We start from the raw sequence: 12471 nt of genomic DNA, 5'->3' as shown, positions 1-12471 counted from the left end.
AGCAGGGTGTGCCACAGGCACTGCCTGGTTCCTGAAGCTGTGGGGCAGGCCGGTCTGGTCCCACCCGGGGCCCTCACAGCCTGTGCTCTGATTCGAGGGCCGTTCAGCTGGGTTGAGCTCCACGGTCCCAGAATGCCCGCCGTCAGCTCAGGCCCGAGGCTACACCTACTGAATCCCCTCCACACTGCGGCACCCCTCCCCCTCCTTCCCTGCCCCCCCACACTGCATCACCCTCCCCCTCCTTCCCTGCCCCCCCACACTGCATCACCCTCCCCCTCCTTCCCTGCCCCCAGGCACTGCAGCACCCCTCCCCCTCCTTCCCTGCCCCCCCACACTGCAGCACCCCTCCCGCTCCTTCCCTGCCCCCTGGCACTGCAGCACCCTTCCCCCTCCTTCCCTGCCCCCCACACTGCAGCACCCCTCCCCCTCCTTCCCTGACCCCCCACACTGCAGCACCCCTCCCCCTCCTTCCCTGACCCCCTGCACTGCAGCACCCCTCCCCCTCCTTCCCTGCCCAGCTCCCCAGCTGGGCTCCACCTGGGCACTCTCAGTGCAGGTGGCCGGGAGTTGGCTGAGGGAGACCACATTCACTTCACTCCTGGCCTCCAGCACCCAGCAGGACTCACAGGTGGAAGGCAGACAGGGTGTGTGCCAGGGCCTGGGCCTCCAAAACAAAGAACCCCAAACTGGTCCTTTCTTCTTTCCCAGTTCAGGAGAGCTGAGGATGTCGGCTGGGCCATGGCCCCTCCAGAAGCCCTATGGGAGAATCCTTCCCACCTTGGCCTCAGGTAGCTGGGACCACAGGCACCTAACCCTTCCAGCCTCGGCGCCCTTGGCTGCAGCCACATCGCCCCCTCCCGCCCCTACATCCACCATCATGCGGCTTCTCCTGTGTCTCTGTCTCCGTGTGCTGCCCTTCTCAGGACGCCATCACGCTGGAGCGGGACCACCCAGCCAATTACATCGGCGATGACCCTATTCTCAAGCCACATTCTAATGGACCAGTGGCTACGACTGGATCCTATTTCTTTGGGGACCACCATTCAGCCCTGGACCTGTGTGGGGCTGACAGCCCCCAGTGCTGGCTCCCCCAGGCCATCCTGCAACCACCCTCATCGTGCCACAACAGTGGAGGCCGAGGGCCCTTCCTGGTGCCCCGGTGAGTGACACGGCCAGGACCTGACCCTCCCATGCCTCTGTGGCAGAGCAAGGTGGGTGGGGAACTGGCTGTCCTGCTCCCAGCTGCGTTCCTGGCACCTATGCCCCACCCAGCCCAGAGCAGATGTCAACACACATCTGGGTGTCAGGCAGCCCCATGTCACTGAGTGGGGTAAACAAGGGAGGGTGAGAGGAAGGTCAGAAGGCCATGGCTGAGGGCGCAGGTGTGGGCTGAGGCTCTTGCTTCCCAGAACACAGACTAACCTTGGTGGCAGACCTCACCATGGGAGCCCCCAAAAGCTGCTTGCTTGAGGCCTCCAGGCCTCTTGCAGGGCCCTAAAAGCACAGGGATCCAGGACAAGTGGTGCGGGGGCCCCCGCCTGGGCACCAGCCTGCATGGGCCAGAGCAAGCCACTTCCTCTCAGGTTTGGGGAATGCCCACGTCAGATTTGCAGAGGCAACTTCTCCATCTGTCTGGCTCCCAGGCCCTGTGGCAGGAGAGGAGCCAAGAAATGAAAGGGCCCGGTGGGTGTGGGCGGGCCCTGCTCCGATCTGGATCTGGCCAGTGCCTGTGGCACGCCCTGCTCTGTCCCTGGGGCACCCGGGCGTGTGGCTCAGCTGAAAGGGTGACCATGGGCACCATTTGCCTGGCTCCCAGGTCCTGAGGCCAGAGAGGAGCCAAGAAATGAAAGGGCCCGGTGGGTGTGGGCGGGCCTCGGTGTCTGGCTGCTCCAGGAGGAGGGGGGTGGGCACTGACTCCTGGCTGAGGGCTGGAGGCAGGGAGGCTCCTCTGGACAGGAAGACCCTCCAGGAACAGACCAGCAAGACTGGCACTGTCCAGATGGGACCAGGAGCCGGACAGCGGCGTCAGACATGCCCCACAGCGGCCGTGACCACAGCCACTTCCTGGAGGTCAAGACCTGGAGGCAGGGCCAGTGCTGCCAGGGATCCTGTTGTGGACACGGGCAGGACCAGGGGATGCTCCCTCGAGGCTGGTGTGGAACAGGCCGTGCCACCCAGTGGGTGGGCACCCAAGGGGGCTCCAAGCCAGGCTGTCCTCCCAAGGCCAGCTTCGTCCAGAAGGAGAGGAGCCAAGGTGCCCTGGCATCCACCTTCCTCGGCTGCCCTGTCCACTGCAGGGACAGCAGCCTGTGAGCAGGAGGTGCTTTGAGGGAGCCGGGGGGACCCTGGGGGACACACGGCATTTCCACACTGTAACCACGTCACGTAGAGACCACAAAGTCCTCCTGTCTTGGGGTAAAAGTGAGGAAACTGAGGCTGGGGAAGCTAAGGGGCTCACGTGGCCTCTGGAAGGGACGGGGCTGGACCCCGGCCGCCGACAGTGTGGAAACGGCGGTTCCTGAGCCAGTGTTGCGGCAAGGGGCAAGGGACGGGCACTGTCAGAGGCCCCATGCCCCTCCCCAACCCCCCAGGAAGTTCCACTGAGTTCTCAGTGCTGAGTCACTGGCTGCGGGGCCTGCGGTCCTGGCCGGACAGGAAGGTTGGGCAAGGCCTTGCCCTCCCCCTCAGGCAAGAGGCACAGATCCTGCCACACAGCCCGGCCCCACTCCCCAGGCCCCCGGCCCCATAGGCCTCCAGCCACAGCCTGGCTGCTGTCCTCATGTCCTTGGCTCTGGCCTGGTGAAGGCCAAGGGCACTTCAGAACCTCCCTGTGCCTCCATGTGCCAGGATGGGGCTGGACACGAGGCCACAGCAGGGGCTGGCAGGTGGCGACCTCTGCTTCTCGACCTGGGATGCTCCAGGTTGAGACGTAGGGTAGCTGCAGTCCCAGCATGACAAGCTCTGGGTAACCCTGGTGAGTGGACGGCCAAGGCGAGCCCAGCCTCAGTCACTGGGGGGTGGACGGCCAAGGGGAGCCCAGCCTCGGTCGCTGGGGGGTGGACGGCCAAGGGGAGCCCAGCCTCGGTCACTGGGGGGTGGACGGCCAAGGGGAGCCCAGCCTCGGTCACTCGGGGGTGGACAGCCTTGGCAAGCCCAGGAGGTCACTGGAGGAGGAGAAATGCAGGAAGAAGGCAGCTGTCAACAGCGCAGGGGTGCACAGAGCCCTGAAGGAGCCATGTGTAAGGTGCCGAGGGTGTGTGCAGGTGGAGCTTGGTCAGGGAGGCCGCACCAGGACCACCAAAGCAGGTGATACCTGAATGATGTTCTAGGCCAAGGAAGAGAGGACAGAGGCCCGGCCAGGGCTAGAGCATAAACCAGGCTGGTGCTGACCATGGCAGAAGGGCAGAAGGTACCCTCCGGCTGTGCGTGGAGAATGGGCAGCAGGGACGAGGGCCTGGGGCCAGGCTGGTGGCACTGGCTATTCCTGAAGCCCGTCACTCACCTGCATCTGTTCCATCCAGGCGCTGGGGTGGGCAAGACACCAGGATGCCAATGGCTCACTGAGCCGCCAGGGGCACCGCTAGGGCTTGCGGACCACGGGACTTGCCACTGGACATGGGGGTTGAGGATAAGGGAGAGAAAGGCTGAGGCAGCCCAGTGTGAGCCCAGCAGGACTGAGGGTCTCGGAGGGTCTGGGCTCTAGGATGTTTCGGGGTTACCGTGAGAGGAAGCTCCTAAGGACCGTGAGAGTGGATGGGGCCACCCCAGGCAGGTGGGGGCAGGGAGGAGAGGAGCAGGGATGGGGCCCATACATTGGGCTCAGGAGACGCGGGGAAGCCCCCAAGCTGCAGAAGAGGAGGACACCCGGGGCCAGGCAGGGCCTGGAGGCCAGGGCAGCGATGGAGCCCTGCTGGGCCTGCAGGTCTGAGACACTTGGGGGTTGGCCTGGAGGCCTAGGGAGGGGGTGTGGGGCAGCAGCACACTTTGCTGGTGCCACCTGGGAAGGTGCCCACCCATCTCCAAGGGGTGGGGGAGGAGCTAGTCTGTGCGGTGAGGGTGACACTGTCCCAGTCACCCTCCCCTAGACAGCAGGGAAGGTCCGGTCACCCCCAGGCACTTGCAGGCCGTGGGGGCTCCCCAGGAGCCAGTGGCCGCCCGTAGGGTCTCGCAGGCCAGAGGCCTTGCTCCCTGGGCCTGCTGTGTCTCTGGAGGCCCCAGCTAGCAGGGGGACTGATGGGGCCCTTCCCCACCAGCCTCCCAGGTGCCAGTGGCCGCCCCTGAGCAGGGGGTTCTGGGGCCCCTGCCTGGACTGCTCCCCCACTGCTTGGACCCGCCTCTCAGTCTCGGACTTGGGGAGGAGCAGCCAGGCCAAAGGGTGCAAAGAGGGGGCTGGTGGGCTGCACTGAAAGGCGGGGGGGCTGCGCTGAGAAGGGGGGCTACAGGCGAGCCTGGGCTGCGCTGTTCCCACCCAGCCTTGAGTTCCAGTCTTGACTCCTCTCCTTCCACACTCCAGTCCTGCCTCCATGGCAGACCCAGGGCCGACGTGGGCTCCAAGGAGGGCAGAGGAAACCCTGACCCCCCAGCCCCCAGCTCAAGAGGAGGCAGGGGTGGGACACAGGGCAGGTGGAGCGGAGAAAGGTGAAAAACCGCACTCCAGGATGCTGGACGCTCAGGGCCGGGGGGGCTGCCTTTCACAGCAGGTTGGGGGGACTCTGAGGGCCACACTTTGCCCAGCCTCCAAAGGGCTGGGCCGAGAGGAGAGGGCAGTGTCCCCACCCATCCAGCCACCTGCCACCCCGACCCTGGGACAGAGTTGTCTCTGTTGGCCCAGCGTGGCCTGGATGCCCTAGGCTGGGCTCCACGGCCACCCCAAAACCTTCTTGCCAAGGAAGGCTGTTCCTCCCCCAGTGCCCAGGAGAGCTGCCTCCTGCTCCATGCCTACCACTGAGGCCTCCAGCTGATGACCTCCTGGCCTGCTGAGGCTTGAATGTTGGGGCCGAGGGGCTGGGGTAGGGCTCCACTCCACCCCAGGAGTGGGAAGAGGAGACCCAGGGCAACCTCTGGCCTCACAGGCAGCCCCTGCCTGGCACACCCACTCCAGCTTAAACATGGAAGCAGGCTGATCACACTGATTTTTGTCCTTAGGAAAGTAATAGATTCCGGCCAGGCATGGTGGCTCATGCCTGCAATCCCAGCACTTTGGGAGGTGGAGGTGGGAGAATCACCTGAGCTCAGGAGTTCAAGACCAGCCTGGCCAATACAGTGAGATCCTGTCTCTATCTAAAACAAAAAAATTTAAGTAAATAAAAAAAGAAAGTAAAGATCTCTTCCACAAATATGCTGGGACAACTGGATATCCACATGCAAAGAATAATGCTGGATCCCTATCTCACATCGTTTATAAGTATCAATGCAAAATAGATCAACAAACAAAACATAAGAGCTAATATCACAAAACTCTCAGAAGAAAGCATAATTTATTTATTTTATTTATTTATTTATTTATTTATTTATTTATTTTTAGACAGAGTCTCACTCTGTCGCCCACCCAGGCTGGCATGCAGTGGCACAATCCCAGCTCACGGCACCCTTTGCCTCCTGGGTTCAAGCAATTCTCGTGCCTCAGCTTCCCGAGTAGCTGGGATTACAGGCGTGCACCACCACACCGGGCTAATTTTTGTATTTTTAGTAGAGACAGGTTTCTACTGGCCAGGCTGGTCTCAAACTCCTGGCCTCAAGTGATCTGCCCACCTCAACCTCCCAAAGTGCTGGGATTACAGGTGTGAGCCACTGCACCCAGCCCAGATTTTTGATATGATACCAAAAACACAAGCAACATAAGAAACAAAGATACAATTTTGTGCATCAAAGGAGAGTGAAGGCAGCCCACAGAATGGGGGAAAATACAGACCATATATCTGTTAAGAGTTTAATACCCAGAACATGTAAAACTCAACAAAGGGCTGGGCACGGCAGCTCACACCTGTAATCCCAGCATTTTGGGAGGCTGAGGCAGGCGAATCACTTCAGCTCAGGAGTTCAAAGACCAGCCTGGGCAACATGGTGAAACCCTGTCTGTACAAAAACATACGAAAACATTAGCTGGTTGTGGTGGTGGTGCTCGCCTGTCGTCCCAGCTACTTGGGAGGCTGAGGCGGGGAAGACTCGTGTGAACCCGGGAGGTGAAGGCTGCAGTGAGCTGAGAACGCACCACTGCACTCCAGCCTGGGCAACAGAGTAAGACCCTGTTCCAAACATAAAAGAGAATAAAACTAAACAACAACAACAAAAAAGACAACCCAATACCAAAGAAGATACAGAATGGCCAATAGGCACATGAAAAGATACTCAACATCATTAGTCATTAGAGAAATGCAAATCCAATCCATCATGAGATAGTACTTCACACCCACGAGCACGGCTTTAATGAAAAACAAACAGGGCTGGTGTGGCAGCACGGGCCTGGAGTCTCAGCCAGGCAGGAGGCAGAGGCAGGAGGATCACTTGAGCCCAGGAGTTCCTGCCTGGGCAACATAAGACCCTGGTCTCTGAAAAACAAACACCTCCCAGAAAACCTCCACATAAAATAACAGGCGCTGGTGCGGATGTGGAGAAACTGGAACCCTTGAACACCCTGCTGAGAATGGAGATGGCCAAAGCCTCCGTGGAAAGCAGTGTGGTGGCTCTTCATGGAGAGGAGCGTCGCCCTGGGACCCCCAACTCCGCTCCCACGTTCATGGACAGGAGCCTCGCCCTGGGACCCCCAACTCCGCTCCCACGTTCGTGGACAGGAGCCTCGCCCTGGGACCCCCAACTCCGCTCCCACGTTCGTGGACAGGAGCCTCGCCCCGGGACCCCCAACTCCGCTCCCACGTTCGTGGACAGGAGCCTCGCCCCGGGACCCCCAACTCCGCTCCCACGTTCGTGGACAGGAGCGTCGCCCTGGGAGCCCCAACTCCACTCCCACGTTCGTGGACAGGAGCCTCGCCCTGGGACCCCCAACTCCGCTCCCACGTTCGTGGACAGGAGCCTCGCCCTGGGAGCCCCAACTCCGCTCCCACGTTCGTGGACAGGAGCCTCGCCCTGGGACCCCCAACTCCGCTCCCACGTTCGTGGACAGGAGCCTCGCCCTGGGACCCCCAACTCCGCTCCTGCGTTCATGGAGATGAGCGTTGCCCTGGGACCCAGCAACTCCGCTCCTACATTCACACCAAAGAGAAACGAAGACATCTGTTCACACAAATACTGGCCCAGGAATGTCTGTGGCACCACTGTTCACAACAGCCAAAAGGTGGAGATGACCCAAATGTCCGTCAACAGATGAGTGAAGAAACGAAACGTGGTCCATCCACATGAGGAAACATCATTCAGCCATAAAAAGGAATGAAGAGGCTGGGTGCGGTGGCTCATGCCTGTCATCCCAGCACTTTGGGAGGTTGAGGCAGGCGCCTCACCTGAGGTCAGGAGTTCGAGAACAGCGTGACCAACATGGTGAAACCCCGTCGCTACTAAAAATACAAAAATTAGCTGGGCGTGATGGTGCACGCCTGTAATCCAGCTACTCGGGAGGCTGAGGCAGGAGAATCACTCGAACCAGGGAGGCGGAGGTTACAATGAGCCGAGATCAAGCTACCGCACTCCAGCCTGGGGGACAAGAGCGAGACTCCGTTTCAAAAAAAAAAAAAAAAAAAGGAATGAAGCACTGATAGACCCTCTCCACCAGATGAACATGGAAGGAAGACATGATGCTCAGTAAAGACGCCGGTCACAAAGGCCACACCCTGCAGGGCTCCATTCACATGAAATGTCCAGGACAGGCCAGTCCACAGACACAGACAGCAGATGGGTGGATACCAGGGAAGGGGGGTGCTGTGGGAAGGAGGATGGGGAGCAATTACTTAATGAGTGCAGGGTGTTTTTAAGGGGTGATGAAAGAGTTCTGAAACTAGACAGCTGGTGGTGGACAACAACGTGAGCATGTCCAGTGCTGCTGAGCTGCCCTCTACCGTAACCGTGTGCTACGAGAGCTCTACCTTAATTAATTAATTATTATTATTATTATTTTTGAGACGGAGTTTCGCTCTTTGTTACCCAGGCTGGAGTATAGCATCGCGATCTCGGCTCACTGCAACCTCCGCCTCCCAGGTTCAAGCGATTTTCCTGCCTCAGTCTCCCAAGTAGTTGGGATTACAGGCATGTGCCATGACGCCTGGCTAATTTTTGTATTTTTGGTAGAGATTGGCCAGGCTGGTCACCCTATTGGCCAGGCTGGTCTTGAACTCCTGACCTCAGGTGATCTGCCCACATTGGCCTCTCAAAGTGCTGGGATTACAGGCGTGAGCCACTGCGCCTGGCCTATTTATTTATTTACTTATTTATTTTTTCTTTTTGAGACAGAGTCTTGGTCTGTCACCCAGGCTGGAGTGCAGTGGTATGATCTAGGCTCACTGCAGCCTCCACCTCCTGGGTTCAAGTGATTCTTCTGCCCTCCTGCCTCAGCCTCCCGAGTAGTTGGGATTACGGGTGCACGCCACCACGCGTGGCTAATTGTTTGTATTTTTTGGTAGAAATTCGGTTTGCTGCACCCACTTTACAGAGCAAGAGACTGAGGTCCGGAGAGGTCCCCACACTTCTTTCTTTCCCCACTTGACCACATTCTTGGAATGACCGCCCAGGATCCAGTGAGCATTAGTTCTGAATGTTCCAGCAGCATTGACCCTGTCTCAGTTCCGTCTCCCAGTGACAGAGCGAGAGGTCACTGAGGACATCAAGAAGACCTGGCCAGCACACGACAGCTGCTCTCATCAGACCATGCACACCTACACCCCAACACCTGTGCACAGACACCCCTACACCCGTGCAGACGCACCCCTGCACCCGTGCACACACCCCTACACCCGTGCAGTCACCTGTGCAGACGCGCCCCTACACCCGTGCATGGAGACACCTGTGCAGACGCACCCCTACACCCGTGCAGTCACCTGTGCAGACGCACCCCTACACCCATGCACGGAGACACCTGTGCAGACACACCCCTATACCCGTGCAGATATACCTTACACCCACGCACAGAGACACCCCTACACCCGTGCACAGAGACACCTGTGCAGACACACCCCTACACCCGTGCAGTCACCTGTGCAGACACACCCCTACACCCATGAGCAGAGACACCTGTGCAGACGCACCCCTACACCCGTGCAGATACACTCCTACACCCATGCAGACACCCCTACACCCATGCACAGAGACACCTGTGCAGACGCACCCCTACACCCGTGCAGACACACCCCTACACCCATGAGCAGAGACACCTGTGCAGATGCACCCCTACACCCGTGCAGACACATCCCAATATCCATGCACAGATGCACCCCAACACCTGTGCACAGACACACCCTCATGCCCCTGTATACCCCCAACCCCACATAACCGGCCCTCTCATAACCCTACACCATGCATCACACCCAAACCCCATGACCAACACCCACCACGGGCAGCAGTGTGGTGGGTCAGGCCCCACTGGGCCATGGTGCGGCTTCTCCTGCCCTTTTCACCTCTGCCCCCTACCTGGGCTGCCACTCCCTGGGAAGGCCCAGCAGCCAGGTTAATATGTATTTTTCTGACTTTGGGAGGCCAGGCAGGTGAATCACAAGGTCAGGAGTTCAAGACCAGCCTGGCCAAAATGGTGAAACCCTGTCTCTACTAAAAATACAAAACATTAGCTGGGCGTAGTGGCAGGTGCCGGTAAACCCAGCTACTCAGGAGGCTGAGGCAGGAGAATCGCTTGAACCTGGGAGGCAGAGGTTGTGGTGACCCAAGAATAAGCCACTACACTCCAGCCCAGTGACAGAGTGAGACTCTGTCAAAAAAAAAAAAAAAAATGTATTTTTCTGTGAGCCTGGACAGGTTCTCTGGGGCAAGTGAAGGGAGGGCGCAGATTTGGGCCATGGTCCTGGTCCTGGGTCTAGGCTCTGTGTGGTGGAGGGCACCAGCCTCCCCTGGCACCGTCCTGGCTGCATCCCCCATCCAGCCTGGGCACGTCCTGCCACACGCCCCGCGTGGGTCTGGAGTCTGGGGACGGTGTGGCCACAGGTGTGGAATGACAGGCTGTGACAGTTGTGTCACCAGATCCTCTGGGCAGGGAGCTGTAAGGCAGGCAGGGTCAGGAGCTGGGCAGCCCAGGACCCCAGGGAGGCGGGGCCGTGGCTCGGCCGGAATGTCCTTCCCCGTGACTCGGCTTTCTTCCCCTGACCCGGCCAGTCCTGGCCCCAGTCCTGTCCATGGGGCGGCAACTGGTGCTGGGTGGTACGGCCAAGACTGGGGCAGGACTGGGTGGCCCTGCTGGGATCTGGAAAATGGTGTGCGGGATTCCCAAGGAGGCGGGATGTGGGCTGTGTGGCTCCCCCGACCCCGGAAGGTTCCCTGGGACCTGAGATCTGGCCCTGATAGGTCTGGGGGCCTGTTCTGCCACCCTCCCTGGGGCAGCGGCTGTGGTGACCCTTGGAGAAAAGCCTCTCCGCATTTCCTAAGTCATTTCAGGACACAGAGGTAGGGATCCTCGGGGCAGCCCATGGGGGAGGAAGCAGATCCCAGCCTCCCCTTCATGCCCGCCCCCTCCCACAAAGGTTGCTCTTGGGAAAGGTGGGACTGCGTACCCTAGGGAGCTTAAGCCTGCCAGGGAGCAGGGCGGGAAGGACCTGGGGGCCAGGCCCCTAGGAGGACATTCCAGGGCCTGGAGGGCCCTGTAGCTGGAACTGGGAACAAAAGGAAGTTGGGGCAGCTAGGGGCAGGTGGGGGCACCTGGGTCTGGGGGAGAAGTCAAGACTGGGGGCTGTGAGGTCACAGGGGGGTGTCCTGTGAAGCTGCTCACTGGCCAGGGATGGTGCCACCTGTCCACACCCCCACCTCCTTTCCTGCAGAAAAGGGCGGCCTGGGCCTGGGGTCTGACCCAGGGCCACTGTGGGGGAGCAAGCGTTGGAGCCAGGTGTGGGGTGTGTGCTCCCAACACCACCCAGAGTGGGGTGCAGAGATGCGGACACACGTGGCCTTTCCCACCCCTTCCCGCAGCTCCAGACCCCCAGTGGGCCAGGGGATCGCACCATGGCCAGAAGTGCCTCTCCCCTGCACCATCGCTGTCTCTGACACATCCAGGGTTGTTGAGGGAAGGGCATGACCCCCAGAAGGCATCTTACCCGAAACCAGAGTGGTATTCAGTGCCCAGGTGCCCCTGGAACCCTGTGTCAGATGGAGCCTGGCCACCTGGGCCCTCGTGCCAGGCCTGGAATGCCCCCCGCCACCAACTGCTGGGCCTTTCTAAAAGCTGAGCACTTGGAGGTCGGGGTACCTCATGCTACCAGAGTGCCAGAATCCTCGGAGAGGGGCCCAGGGTCTCGGAGGCTGTGGCCCCACCCCACAGCGCCCTGTTCTGTCCAGGCTCGGGGTGAGCTGTCCCAAGTGGCCTGCTTGATAGCTGCGCTGCCTCTTTCCTCTGGGTAACAACCTGGCAGGCCCCCAGCCCCAGCCCCCAACAGCCATCACATCACTGTGACCACTCTGTGGTCTTCCAGTCCCCCCAGTCAAAGCCCACAGAGTTGACCTCTCTGCTGGGAGGCCTGCCTGCTCCCCTCCCCTCTGAGGGCAGAGAGGCTCCACCCCAGCTCTGGGTGGACAGTCCTGGGGCCCACACCCAGGGGAATCCATGCCTAAGAGGGGGCCAGGCCTGGGGGTCAGAACCAAACCACAGGTGCTCCCTGGGACCCCTGGAGGGATGACTGGGCGTCTTCCCAGCTGGGAGAAAACCTGGCCCTGGCAGGGGCGCCCCTTTGTCCTTCAGGAGGCAGGAGGGGGCAGTGAGGTCCCAGGCTCTCTGGCTCTGTCTCCCTCCCCCTGTTGCTGCTCTATGGTGGGGGTTCAGGGTTCAGGGATCAGGGCCAAGCTGTAGGCAGATGTGGAAGGTGTCTCGGTGGCTCCAGTGGGGGCCCCAAGCCCAGCTGGCAGGCCTGGTGACTCAACAATCTGGGATGGGGAGCGCGGTACCCTCGCCTCCCCGGCAGGCAATACCCCATAGGGGATCCATTCCCACAGCTGTCCATGGTGCCCCGCACCCCTCTGCTGCTCTCCCTCATCTGAAACTGACGAATCGCCTGGTGCAGGAAGATGGGAGCACCACCTGCCCTGGGTGGGAGCATGGGCCAACTAAGTAGAGTCTTTATCTGTGAAGTCGGAGGCCCCCTCACCACTTGCCACAGGCCTGTGTTCTGCTCACAGGCGCGTGCCCTCATCTTGATGTTTGGGGATGGGGGTGGTTGGGCCCCAGGTAGGGGTGAGGGCCAGACCCAGCCTCTGTGAATGCCAGCGGGAGGGTGGCCTTGTAACATTACATAGAAAGGACAGGCGGCCTTACTGGGCTTGATGTCCCGCAAGGCTGGGCCGCAGATGGAGAGCCAAGGCCCACACGGCCTCACTGTC

This window comes from Gorilla gorilla, chromosome 4 (assembly GCF_029281585.2).
Source record: "Gorilla gorilla gorilla isolate KB3781 chromosome 4, NHGRI_mGorGor1-v2.1_pri, whole genome shotgun sequence".
In the NCBI taxonomy this organism is placed as follows: Eukaryota; Metazoa; Chordata; class Mammalia; order Primates; family Hominidae; genus Gorilla; species Gorilla gorilla.
The sequence above is the reverse complement of the archived record's forward strand: the minus strand, read 5'-3'. Positions refer to the sequence as shown.